At 40.3% G+C, this 14,557-nt stretch overlaps 1 long non-coding RNA gene across 1 annotated transcript in view; it reads right to left on the minus strand.

Moving 5' to 3' along the window:
- LOC124554031 overlaps positions 1-14,557 on the minus strand; it is a 68,381-nt gene that overhangs the window by 37,405 nt on the left and 16,419 nt on the right. The gene's annotated exons all lie outside the window — the stretch shown is intronic.

Genomic DNA, 14,557 nt, shown 5'->3' on the forward strand with positions numbered 1-14,557 from the left:
GGTACCAACAGGGATGTGGACCCACTCCAGATCCACTATCGTGGCCAAGTGTGCTATGTTTCACAGCCGAGGGCCAAAGATTCGTGGCAAAAACAGTATCAAAGTAGTCACCACATATTCTCAACCGGGTTTTGAATTCAGCCTTAGGGTAGAGGAGGGGGCAGGGAGAGGGTAGGGGGAGGCAGGGGAGCATGAGCACAGTGAACTCCCTCTGGTGCTCGTGGTACCACACACTTACACTACGAAGTGTGTGACATACTCCATTGTTCTGCTGGTAGATGCCATCTTGCCAAGGGAAAATAAATTGCACGTATGAGTGGATGTGGTCCCCAAGGATTGATGCTTACTTGTGTTGAACGACTGTGCCTTCCAGAATGATGAAATCACCCAGGGGAGACCACAAAAACATTCGCAACACCATAAACCCCTTCCACCGGCCTGAACCCTTCAACAATTGTTGCAGTGCCATACATGCCAAAAGCCGTCTGTCTGATGGAGCATAAAACACGATTCATTTGAAAAGGCCATCTTTTGCCACTCAGTGGCATGCAAATTCCTGCCTTTCTCGATGATGGACAGCAGCCAGAATACGTGCATGAACCAAACCATTGTTGCAGAGGCCCATATGCATCAACATTTGTTGAACGGTCATTGAGGAGACACGGTTGGTAGCCCCTTGGTTCATCTGGCCGGTCAGTTGCTCAACAGTTGCATATTCATTCACCCACACATATCTTTGCACCACAGTTGCCTGCATGACGGTTTTGGATGGCACTAATTCGCCATGCACAGTATACTTTCACCACGGTGGCATGTAAACAGTTTACAATCTTAGCCTTTTTGGAAATGCTTCTACACTTGGCCCAAAAACCAATGATGTCCGATAAATAGCTCTGTTCCAGCATTATGATAACATCTGCACTCTTTTCTGCATCACCCTTCGATCCACTTTATATATACTCCAATGCTAATGCTGGCATCTGCCGTCTGTGAGCGGTTACTGCATGTTGATATAAAACATAGGCAGCGCTCACATTAATGTGACTGAACTGTGTATAAAATTACAAAGAGACAGATGGGGTGGGCAGTACTTACCTTTAGAAGGTGGAATTTCAAGTACTGCTGATGGACACTTGTAAGTGTAGGAATTCATTAGTTTCCTGATGTCTGAGGGACCTCTTCCAATCATTCCCAAGCTATCAATCTTTCCTCCTTGGGGAACATCAAAGTTATGAGATATCTCCCTTCCTCATTTTGTGTGTGACAATCAGCAGCACTGGCAATTTCACCTCCTAAATATAAGTAGTGGTCGGCCATAGTGTATCACTGGAATTATATATTTTTCTGCTAGCAAAAATTACACCCCATACAGAATTGCAGTCAAATAATATTAGATATAATTTTTATTTACCAAGCAGCTGTAGATACAGGCATACACAGTGAAGTATAACAGCGCCATTTTTCAGGTTCTTTCCAATGAAGAAAGTACAGAAGTAGGAATAGTAACCGAAATTAAATGGAAAGAATGAAAGGAAAAACAAGTGCTCTTACTGAGTTGTTCACCTCCTCCTTGCTCCAGGAACTCTTGAGAACTTTTTGTATTTAATCTCAGTATGCATTTTCATCCAACCTCTCTTCTCTTTTCAAATAAGGAAAATCCAGGATGGAATATAACAATATTATGGAAATAAAAGTCACCACTCGCCGTATGGTAGAGATGCTGAGTCACAGATAGGCACAACAGAAAGACTGTCACAAATAAGAAGCTTCCGGCCAGTAAGGCCTTACTGGCCAAACCTTTTTGTTTGTGACAGGCTTTTAGTTGTGCCTATCTATGACTTAGCATCTCTGCTTTGTAGTGAGTGGTAACTTTCCTTTTCATAATATTGCTACTTTCTTCTCTTTTGGCAGATTAATATAACTCCAGTTTCAAAAAAAAATTATGTTTTCCTTGACTAGATTTTCCTCGTCTGTGTTAATGTCTTCCTTGATGCTTGGTAAGCAGTTTCTATCAATATTTGATATAACACTTATATGTTTGCCCACATAGGAGAATTCAAAATACAGGGTGTACATAAAGTCTAGGAACAGTTTCAATTATTTATTGCACAGAAACCAAACACTGTACAGATATCACACATATGTCATTTCGAAGAGAAACACTGAAAGTTTTTCTTTTTTTCCCTATGTTTAGAACCAAGTACGGTAAGAAGCCAACAACAAGAAAGGCCATGTACCACCGGCACAACAAATTCGTTATGACAGGTAACTTGTGCCTGACGAAGAGAAGCGGACATCCTAGTGTGAGTGCAGTGAATGTGGAGCACTTATGAGAGACATTCATAAGGAGTCCAAAGAAATCGGCGCATCGTGCATCCTGTGAACTGGAAATGACTCCAATGAGAGTGTGGAAAGTCCTGCTACAGAAGCTGTCTATGAAATCATTAAAATTGGAGCTAGTGCAGAAGCTCAATGGCAACGATAAAGACAAGCATTCTGAGATTTGTTCACAGTTGTAATAACTGAATGAGGACAGGTATGGCATTGTTGAACACTTAATTTTTAGCGACCAAGTCACTTTTCACAGTACTGTGAAAGTGAACAGGCACAACTGTCGAATCTACGGTACGAAGCATCAACACAAATGCAGTGAATTTGAACCTATTCCCCAAACACAGGTGCCAATGCTAAGGAAAAGGTAATGTGGGTTAGAGGGCAGAAGGAAGAAGTAGTAAACCAGTTCATTCAGAAACTCGGATATATTAAGTGGGACTGTATATATAACTGTCAAGTGGGAATAAATAAAACTGAAACTGCTTTTAAGAGCTTCATTAAAAATTATTTAGATTTGTGGTATTCTTGTTCTCCTCTTATAAAAATCAATCTTAAAAGCCAACCTATAAAGTAAAACATTAAGTGGTACACAGATAAACTTACCAATATGAGGGAAAATATGTTATCATTGTACCACTTGTATAAAAATTCTCATAAAGATGGAACGGAGCAGAAAGAGGATTTGTACAAAGCATATCTTGAATGTAAGAGAACCTACAGAACTAAGCTTAGAATGGCAAAAAGAACACCATACAAAAGATACATTGAAGGGGCTCCTAATAAGTGCACAGCTGCATGGAATGCTGTTACACAAGAGCATTGCAGGAATGATGAACATCGCATAGCTCTTGACCCGGATAAAGTTAATCGTTTTTTCATGGACTCTGTAAGTTATATTAGGAACAAAATTGAAACAACAACCACTAATGCAAGTGATCTACTTAAGCAACAACAACCTGCAAACAATACCTTTAAATGGAGGACAATCGCACCCACTGAGATTACAAAGTTCTCAAACTCCAAGAGCATGGCCTACTCTTGGTTGTCCAGTTACATAATTAAAAAAACAGTGCATATAAATAGTGAACCATTGGCCTTTCTGTTTAATATGTGTCGAAAGTTTGGAGTCCATCCTACAACTCTAAAAATATCGAAAGTTATCCCAGTGTATAAAAAAGGGGACAAAAATGATCTCAAAAATTACCGACCAGTTTCAATAGTTCCCATTTTCTTGAAAATACTTGAATCTCTTATTTATAGCCAACTGAACCACTACTTTGAGTCGCATAACTTAATCTCTAATAATCAATTTGGCTTCCGCAAGGGAAAAAATACCACCACTGCTGTTCTTTCAATTGTGAATGAAGTAATAACAACCTTTGAGAATAAAAATAAAGTCTCACTTCTTTTATGTGATTTAAGTAAGGCATTAGACTGGATTTATCATGATATCTTAAGTGCTAAACTCAAATTCTATGGCATACAAGATTCTGCATTGGCAGTAATTGAATCATACCTAAAAATTGGAAGCAGTTTGCCTATGTCAGAAACAGAGACTCACAGTTGCTAGAAGTTTTGACAGGGGTCCCACAAGGTTCTGTCCTTAGGCCCTTCTTTTTTATAACTGCAGTCAATGATTTACCTCATTGTATCCTCACTTTTGTTATTTGGTTATGCTGACGCCACAACTTTGCTTGCTCAGCATGAGAACATATCAGTTCTGCAAGATATGATGCAAGATGACATGGAAGCAGCACTAAATTGACTCTCACCAAATACACTGCTTTTCAATCCTTATAAAAACCAACAGATTACACAGGGATTGTCAAAAGAGGTATAGATGAAAGCAGTTAAAATTCTAGGAATTCATGTAGACTAAGTTAATGTGGGAAACACACATCAACCATACCTGCGCAAAATTGTCTCGAGTTACGTATTTAATGTGGAAACAGAGGAGCCTGGTCACAAAAGAATATTTAAGAGTTATTTATTTTGGACTCTTTCAGTCACAGATAGAGTATGGACTGCTGATATGGGGACTCTCTCTTCACATCACTGAAGTTCTAAAAATTCAGAGGAAAGTGATAAGGCCAATGAGCAATTCTGGTAGATCAGAGCACTGCCGACCACTGTTCATTCAGCTGAAAATATTAACCGTTATTAATTTTTATATATACGCCGCAGAATTGTATGCAAAAAAAAAAAAAAATATAGCAGATTTTGAAATGGGGGAAAACATGCACCACCATAATACCAGAGGAAAAACAAAATTAGACATACCTAGGCACAGGCTGACAAGAACAGGGAATTCCCATCGAATCAATAGTCTAAAAATATTTAATAAACTTCCATTTTCTTCTCAGTCGGATCACATAAGTAGCTTCAAGAGCAAGCTACTAAATTGGTTACTAATCAATCCTTTTTACAATGTAACAGAATTTATGAATATAAAATCAATCAACATTAATTTTTAAGGATTTCATTATGTGATGTCACTGAATGTATTTATCTTATGTTATGGTGTATGTTATCATCTATGGGCACTATTTGCAAAGCTCATTTAGCTTTAAGGTACTATTCAAGGAAAATGTTATATGATATCCATTTAAATTGCCTATTCCACCTCAGGTGGTCAATGGTGAACAAAGAATCTGAATCTGTACTGCAAAGGTAAATGTTTTTTGTGTCTTGTCACGTCAAAAATTGTATGGGCCATTCTTCTTCGCCAAGAGCACTGTCACTGGAAATTCCTACTTGTACATGTTGCAGCAATGGCTGATGCCTCAAATGAGATTGGACTCTCTGTTCATCTTTCAGCAGGATGGGGCTCCACCCCATTTTCGTCGTGAAGTTCCTGGAAAACTGAAAACGGAGCAGTCACATAGTTGGCTCGGCCATGCTATAGAAGGGGAAATCTGTTTCATGAAATGGCCCTCCCGATCACCAGATCTCACTCTGTGTGACTCTTTTGTGTATGTACTACCTCTACCATATGATGTAGCAGAGCTCCGGCAGTGAATACGGGAAGTGACTGCCACAGTCGACGATGCCATGCTGGGATGGGTAAGGCAAGAATTCGATTACCGTATTGTCATCTACCTGATCACTCATGGTTTGCATATCAAATGTTAATAGAAAAAAATAAACTTTCAAAAAGTTTCTCTTTGAAATGCAGTATGTATGGCATCTGTACAATGTTTAAATAAGTAATTGAATGTGTTCCTTGATTTTATGTACACGTTGTACTTGAACATACACTGTATGGCAGCACATTCAAGATAAGAGAATCAGGTGTAAATAATGGTATACAACTGCGAAGAACACAATCTCAAAGAAATAAGTATTATGTCGTGGACATAATGTCTGTCTGTCTGTCTGTCTAACAAACAGTAAGCAGAGACAGGAAAAATCCATTTTATTTTATGGTCAATTTCAGAGTTATTTTTGCCTATTTGTTGCTGTTTTCTGTCAACTCTGGTGTTACTTACTGCCAATTTTGATGGTATTTTTGAGGAGTTTGGTATCACTTTCCAGTAGCTTATTTTTGAAGTATCAAATGGCTTATATCACTGTTCCAGCACTATGGAAACGAAAATATACCTCTTAACTACATTACATATGGCATCACAGAAGAAAAAGGAAATCATTTATATGAAACCCATTAAATGTAATCAATTAAAGAAACCATACACTGTCAAAAGGTTTTCAAATTAAAGTACTATTATAGCTTCAATGGTTTCTTTGAAACCTTTTACCACCAATTGATCAGTACTTCACAACAATGCAAAAATAGCAGCGTAATGTGTAAATTTTTAACATGGACAAGGAGAAGGCCACAAATGCAGTTAACCAATTCAGCTCATATTTGGCAGCCTGCTTCCATACAACATAAAATGAAGATCAGTTTTGAGAACACCATCCCTACAGTTCATGATGTGAATTTGATTCAAAACTGACCAGATCGATATACAATTGAAAATGGAACACTTTTAATCATCATAGGTGGTGTCCAGAAGCAAACTTTTTTCCTAGGGATTTGCGAAAGAAACTATTACAACCGCCACTTATGTACCTGTAAAGTAAATGCTAGTCAATGAAAGTACTGCTGATGCAACAATCAAGGCATCTGGCTGGGGAGCAGAGAACCTGTGTTCAATTCTGAAATGCATTCTGCTGGATTTTTTGTCATCTTTCTTTTCCTAATTGAAATTAGTAACAATAGGAGGGTTAATATGGCAGTTATTAAGGAATAATAACAAGGAGGTAAATAAATTTCTCAAACTACTTGGATTGGTGAAAAATTAAAATTTGAAGCCTCATATGAAAACAAATGTCATGAGGGACCACAGACAGCTGAATATGCTATGCTAGTTTACAATGAGCCATGGTACAGAACTTTATTTGGAGGTTTCAAAACTGCAATGTACATCTGGAAATCCAGCAGGAATTTCACAACTATCCACATTCCACAACAATTCATAGCATAATTCATGATCAATTTTCAGCACCAATTTTTTAGGTGATGTTGCATGCGTGGTATGCATTAGAATTACACTGGAGATCCAAAGAAACTGGTACACCTGCCTAATATCATGTAGGGGCCCACAAGCACGCAGAAGTGCTGCAACATGACATGGCATGGACTTGACTGATGTCTGAAATAGTGCTAGAGGGAACTGACACCATGAATCCTGCAGGGCTGTCCATAAATCAGTAAGAACACAAGGGTGTGGAGACATCATCTGAACAGCACATTGCAAGGCATCCGAGATACACTCAATAATGTTCATGTCTGGTGAGTTTGGTGACCAGTGAAGTGTTTAAACTCTGAAGAGTGTTTCTGGAGCCACTCTGTAGAAATTCTGGATGTGTGGGGTGTCACATTGTCCTGCTGGAATTGCCCAAGTTCTTCAGAATGCACAATGACCATGAATGGATACAGGTAATCTAGAAAGGATGGTTACATAAGAGTCACCTATCAGAGTCGTATATAGACATATCATGGGTCCTGTATCAGTCCAACTGCACACATCCCACACCATTACAGAGCCCCCACCAGCTTGAACAAGTCCCCTGCTGACAAGCAGTGTCCATGGACTCATGAGGCCAGTTCCATACACATCTATACACATGATACAATTTGAAATGAGACTCATCCGACCAGGCAACGTGTTTCCAGTCATCAACAGTCCAATGTCGGTGTTGACGGATCCAGACAAGGCATAAAGCTTTGTGTCATGCAGTCATCAAGGATACACAAGTGGGCCTCAGCTCAAAAGTCCATATTGATGATGTATCGTTGAATGATTTGCATGCTGATACTTGCTGATAGCCCAGTACTGAAATGTATGGCAATCTGAGGAAAGGTTGCACTTCTGTCACATTGAACAATTCTCTTCAGTCGTCATTGGTCATTTTCTTGCAGAATCTTTTTCCAGCCACAGCGATGTCAGAGATCTGATGTTTTACCAGATTCCTGATATTCAAGGTACACTTGTGGAATGGTCAAATGGAAAAACCTCGCTTCATCACTACCTCAGAGATATTGTGTCCCATCGCTCATGCACCGACTATAGCAACACGTTCCAACTCATTTAAATCTTGATAATCTGCCATTGCAGCAGCAGTAACCGAGCTAACAACTGTGGCAGACACTTGTTATCTTATACAGGCATTGATGACCGCAGTGCCATATTCTGTCTGTTTACATCTCTCTGTATTTTAATACACATCCCTATACCAGTTTCCTTGGCACTTCAGTGTAATTCCCAAAAACGAAATATTTTTAAATGTAACCCAAGTCAGTTTTCTGCCAAATCTTCAGAATGAATGATGTAGTTGTGCAAAAGCTGCTTTCATTACATGTTCTTGGTGCCACAAGCATATTTGCTTCAAATGTTTATATGACAAGTACCACCCATGTAGATGTTCAAAGGTAAGTGAAGACATGTAACAGTGAGTGAAAGAGCCTTTGTAGGGCAACCTGGATTAAAATTATAATTCTTTCTAATCCAAGTCATTAAAGAAATTTATTTCCCTACCTTGTTATTATTTTTCACTGATTACCTTTTGACTTTCCTATTCCTACTAGATTCAATACAGCAAAAATACTAATGAAAAAACTGCAGAATGCATTTGGAAATTAAACATATGTTCTCTTCTCCTCAGCCACATGCCTTGATCGCTACGTCAGTGGCAGTTCTTTTGAACAGTGTTTAGCATAGGCATACTCAGTTTCTTTCTTCGATTCTACGAAATGGGCATATGCACCCCCCCCCACATGATGAAAACACCCAATTTTCAATTACCTATTGATTTCGTCAAATTTGAATCAATTGCATGTCATGAACTTTAGGAGTGGTTTCCTCAAATATAAGGATGGGGGAGCTTTTTGAGCCAAAATATCTCAGTCCTCTGTTTTAGGTTTATACAAGCACCCTGCCAAATATGACTCAAATTGGTTGGACATTCCGAGACCTTCCCCTTGTGAGGACCAAATGTCTTCAGCACAACACCAGACATCTGACAATGTCCACATATCCTGCTTGCATGGGAAGTTGCTTCCCATCAAATTATAAAGGTATTGCTACCCCTTCAGAATATTTCACAACTGAGACCTGCCATCCGATGCACACATAAACTATTTGCTGTGTCAGCATGAACATAATTCATCATCATCAGACTATAAATAAGAGCCCAGGACTGTGAATAAGACTAAATACACAGATCTGTCACTATAAGAGTTGTTAGCCTAATATGAAGGTGCAACATAGTGCCTTTCTCGGTTTTCTTCACCTCGCCCTGAAGCATTCGTTCCATTCATATTTAACAAAAGCTGGCTGGTTTTAGCATCAAAAATTTGTATTTCTCATAATAATGAAGCAGTCTTCAATTGTAACTCGGAATATAGGTACTGTTTCATCCACTGACATCAGAGTTCTCAATATTTTTGCGTAACAAACTGTACCAACAATGAGATAGTTTGGTGAGATCTGTAAAGTGGAGCATCAGTTAAATAGGATTTTTTTGCAGGACACAAACACAACATGAAATATAGCACATAGCACTTTAGCTAGCACGTAAATCAAATTTGCACCCAATTGGTCAGGTTCTCGCCACCGTACACAGTAGCGAACAGAGGGTGTCATGCTAACTGAAAGTACGAAGATTGCCTGGAAAATAATGTACCACATATTTTCTCAATCAGCAAAAATTGTATGAATGTGACAGTTAAGATATACATTATTTGAAGTTTCCAAATTGCACACATAAATATCCCATTTATTCTGACAGGTATCATACCTATAGCAATGTTTTGAAATGGTGTCTCTATATGATGTAAGCTACAAGCAGCAGGTCGGCATTGAACTTCTCACAGCAAAGAATAGAACCTTCAAGAATATTCCCAATTGTTTGCATCCTGTTTATGGAGCATCTGCAATAGACAAAAGTTCTGTTAGTCACTGGGCAAAGAGAGTGAGGCCATTATGAGACATTGGTTCGTCAGAGCTCCAAGATTTGCTTCATTCAGGGAGCCCATTCGTGGCTTTCAAACTTGACCAGGCACAGCTTGCTGATGTGTTCATTCACAAAGACCAATGCACAACAACTTGGCACTTGGCAATGAAGCTGTCACTCAGGAAGGAAAGTGTGGATGCAATTGTCCATAGTCTTAATTACTCAGAAGTTTGTGCACAATGGGTTACGCACTATCTCATGAGGAAACTAAATCTTCTCACCCTTTGATGTGATGCCAAGACACAGTACCAATATTTCTGAAGCAGATGTGAACACATTAACCAAACCCAAAAGGGGCTTCCAATGATTTTGTCACCATAATAACCCAGGTGATTGACTGTTTCTATATGATAACGCTCGGCCTCACATAAGTTTGAGGACTTCAGAACCTTCATTTAGGGTTGGACAGTATCATCTCATCCATCCTAAAGCCCTGACCTAGCGCACCTCCAACTTCCATTTGCTCTTCTCATTAAAGCATCACATTTGTAGATGACATTTTGAGGATGACAAAGATGTGATTCTTACAGTGGAGAAATGGCTTCAATACCAGAACAAGGAGTGGCACTGACAGGGTACACATACCCTTGTGTCTCGATGGAGGAAGACCATAGAACAGGGCAGCAATTGTGTGGAAGTATAGAGAATGTAGAATAAACAACATTCTTTCTTTTGTATATTTATCGTTGTGTTCAATAAATAATTACTGAAGGAAAACAAATGTAGTGCCTCACTTTTTGGATAACCCTCACATTTATTTTAATAGTTATTCCATATTATTTCTACTACTTTGTGAATGAAGCTTGTGGTCAAAGCACGAATTGTTGGTAGTGAAATTTAACACTGAAAAAGAGAGGGATGGCTGTACTGAGCTGAGAAGACACATTACATTTCAATGATCTGTCACCCTGATGCTACTCATAAACATTTACCTCAAGTCAGTTACCTTCTTGTAGTTTCTCCATGTTAACAAACCTGCTATGCACTGCCACCATGTCTTGTCATGTGACTTTGTTTCCATTTGCAGAGGATTGAGGGCTATAAGACAGCTCTCTAGTCTTCAAGCCACAAAATAACATAACTGCCTTTTAAACACTCTTTCGTATTTTGTTACTCTTATGTGACATTCATATACATTGAGTAAACAGATCTCATTAACGAGAACAACATTTTCAAATTGAATCTCATAACATCACAGAAGAGAGTGACATTGCTCCTTAGCCTTGTTACGCTTATTCTGGGTGTTGATATTGCAGACGGTGCCTCTTCCTCTCTGCCTTCCAAAACACTGCCAAGCCACAACCCCAATAAGTAAATAACCCCTTCGTAGCAGGAGAAGATGTTCCATATCTCTCACACTTTGATGATGTCCTAAGCCGACAATTCTTTCGTCATTTCTGCAAGTATTAGACAGCGGGGAGTTCTTTATATATTAACTAGCTAAATAATATTTTTAAATGAACATCTTTATCTGATCATGAGGAAGAGATTTGACATGTTTTTATGGACAAATAACATGTCTTGCTGAAGTAGGCTGGGATCGATGTTATGTTAAAAGATACCAGATGCCATGTTAATTTACATGTTCACAAAACTTAAGCGTCACATTCAGTGTTTTTCATATTTATACTTTTGTAATTTGAAAATATATAAAACTTCCTGGCAGATTAAAACTGTGTGCCCGACTGAGACTCGAACTCGGGACCTTTGCCTTTCACGGGCAAGTGCTCTACCATCTGAGCTACCGAAACACGACTCACGCCCGGTACTCACAGCTTTACTTCTGCCAGTATCTCGTCTCCTACCTTCCAAACTTTACAGAAGCTCTCATGCGAACCTTGCAGAACTAGCACTCCTGAAAGAAAGGATATTGCGGAGACATGGCTTAGCCACACCCTGGGGGAGGTTTCCAGAATGAGATATTCACTCTGCAGTGGAGTGTGCGCTGATATGAAACTTCCTGGCAGATTAAAACTGTGTGCCCGACCGAGACTCGAACTTGGGACCTTTGCCTTTCGCGGGCAAGTGCTCTACCATCTGAGCTACCGAAGCATGACTCACGCCCGGTACTCACAGCTTTACTTCTGCCAGTATCTCGTCTCCTACCTTCCAAACTTTACAGAAGCTCTCATGCGAACCTTGCAGAACTAGCACTCCTGAAAGAAAGGATATTGCGGAGACATGGCTTAGCCACAGCCTGGGGGAGGTTTCCAGAATGAGATATTCACTCTGCAGTGGAGTGTGCGCTGATATGAAACTTCCTGGCAGATTAAAACTGTGTGCCCAACCGAGACTCGAACTCGGGACCTTTGGCTTTCGTGGGCAAGTGCTCTACCATCTGAGCTACCGAAGCATGACTCACGCCCGGTACTCACAGCTTTACTTCTGCCAGTATCTTGTCTCCTACCTTCCATACTTTACAGAAGCTCTCATGCGAACCTTGCAGAACTAGCACTCCTGAAGGAAAGGATATTGCGGAGACATGGCTTAGCCACAGCCTGGGGAAGGTTTCCAGAATGAGATATTCACTCTGCAGAGGAGTGTGCACTGATATGAAACTTCCTGGCAGATTAAAACTGTGTGCCCAACCGAGACTCGAACTCGGGACCTTTGCCTTTCGCAGGCAAGTGCTCTACCATCTGAGCTACCTAACCACGAGATACTGGCAGAAGTAAAGCTGTGAGTACCAGGTGTGAGTCATGCTCTAGCACTTGCCCGCAAAAGGCAAAGGTCCCGAGTTCGAGTCTCGGTCGGGCACACAGTTTTAATCTGCCAGGAAGTTTCATATCAGTGTACACTCCGCTGCAGAGTGAATATCTCATTCTGAAAATATATAGTTTAAATGATGCACCATATTAAAGTCTCGCAAACATCCATTTTTACACAATAGTTCTGTAAAAGGCTCAGGAAATGTCACATCCGTGGCTAAAACTGTTATTGGAAAGTAGTTTGTTTGCGAGGTGCTACTCCAGTCTCCGTAAGCAAGAAATTACTATTACTTCATTTTACAAATGGGCTCCCATTCAGTCTGTCGCCTTGCTGCTGATACGACAATGGGCCAGTTCATGATGGACTAGGATAAATCATCACTGTAAAGACCTACCTACCAACCAAATATTGCCACAGGATCACTTGACTTTAGACACTGACTGCTATCAGAGCTGAAGAACATCTCTCTCTTATGTTCCAAACCGCCACCTATAGCAAACACTAAATGGCTCAGTTTCTTTACCTTGGCATTTTCCCTTCTGCTCCAAGATGGTTCTGGAACTACCTTCTGTTGTCTTCCTGACAATTCTCACAATGTAATCCCTATGAGCAAATAAACTGATACAGTTTCCTTTTCCCAACATGACTACGTATATTAATTACAAGTCCACATCACTATCCAATCCTGACGACACCCCCAAGTGGGTGTAAGAACTGGCATCTGAAGTGAGATGCCAAATTTGACCCACTTTCAGCTTTGAGGTGCCCCATACAAAGTACTAAGCCGTGAACAGATGTAAGAATCCATCATGCAGGACAGTCCGTCTCCATGCTGCGGTGCAACAGACAAGTGCTTAGCACAGTCAGCCCAAGCTGCCCACCACAGTCTACCCAGGCCTAATGCCACGCTACCATCACTGCCATTAGGCAAGGAAATTCAACCTCGTCTGCCTCCTCTATCGTGGTCGCACGAGGCCACATCATGATTATGATGTCCCGATGCCACCTCGACACCGGGCATCGCCACTGCATTGCTGCCCAATCAATGGTCAATGAACAATTTAATTGTAACAATCAAAATAATCGATTTCTGACAATATACTGTAATTGTATAGCTAAAAAATCCATTCACCAAGCAACGGTTGGTGTTTTCCTTTATCATCCCATCTGTTAAGTCTCCCCTGACCTTGCATTCTGGGTGACTTTTCAGAACCCCACCCCTTTCCCTAGACGTCTCAAGTTCCCTTCCCTTCACCCCTCTCCCTACCCGTTCAATCTTTATGCTGGAAGGAGGGGCCACTGGCTTCAAATGCTTGCATAAGTAAAACCTTTCTCCTGCCATCACTTGGTGACTGGATTTTTTTATCTATCCAATTACTACATATTAAATGTGCAAGCTTCACTTGTAGGGGGAAATTCCTCTGGACCAACCAATGCTGTGTGTGTGTGTGTGTGTGTGTGTGTGTGTGTGTGTGTGTGTGTGTGTGTAGTTTAAAGCAATTCCCTCAACCGTGTCACAGAGGCAACTAGAGATGGATCCAACATATTGCAAACATGGGTGGAGCAACTCCGTGTGAAAAATGATGATCTGCAAAGGCACCTTAGTGAGGCATCAGTAAATGTGATGCTGCGAAACAGCACTGTGCCTGGAGCTAGCCTAACTTCCCTACTTCTGTGTTCCCATAGGCGGTTCTAAACTAGGTGTAAACGTTGACACAGTAGTACAAAATGTAATGGATACAGGGAAACTGTCCCCATCGACTGACGAAAAGTTCATAGGAGTACCAGCATGAAGTTGCAAGGAGTGGCTCACGCTTATGTAGATTCAAGGAAGGGCTGAGAAATACCAAGGCATTTGACATCCTTGCAGAATGCGTTGAAGATATGTACAGAAATAAATACTGTCAGCTACTATAAGGACAATTTTTCCATCAAATAACAAAATTCTGGAGAGGATTTCGAGTGATTTTCTGACCGAATAAGAGTTGTGTCTTGT

The sequence above is a fragment of the Schistocerca americana genome, chromosome 11 (genome assembly GCF_021461395.2).
Source record: "Schistocerca americana isolate TAMUIC-IGC-003095 chromosome 11, iqSchAmer2.1, whole genome shotgun sequence".
Lineage (NCBI taxonomy): Eukaryota > Metazoa > Arthropoda > Insecta > Orthoptera > Acrididae > Schistocerca > Schistocerca americana.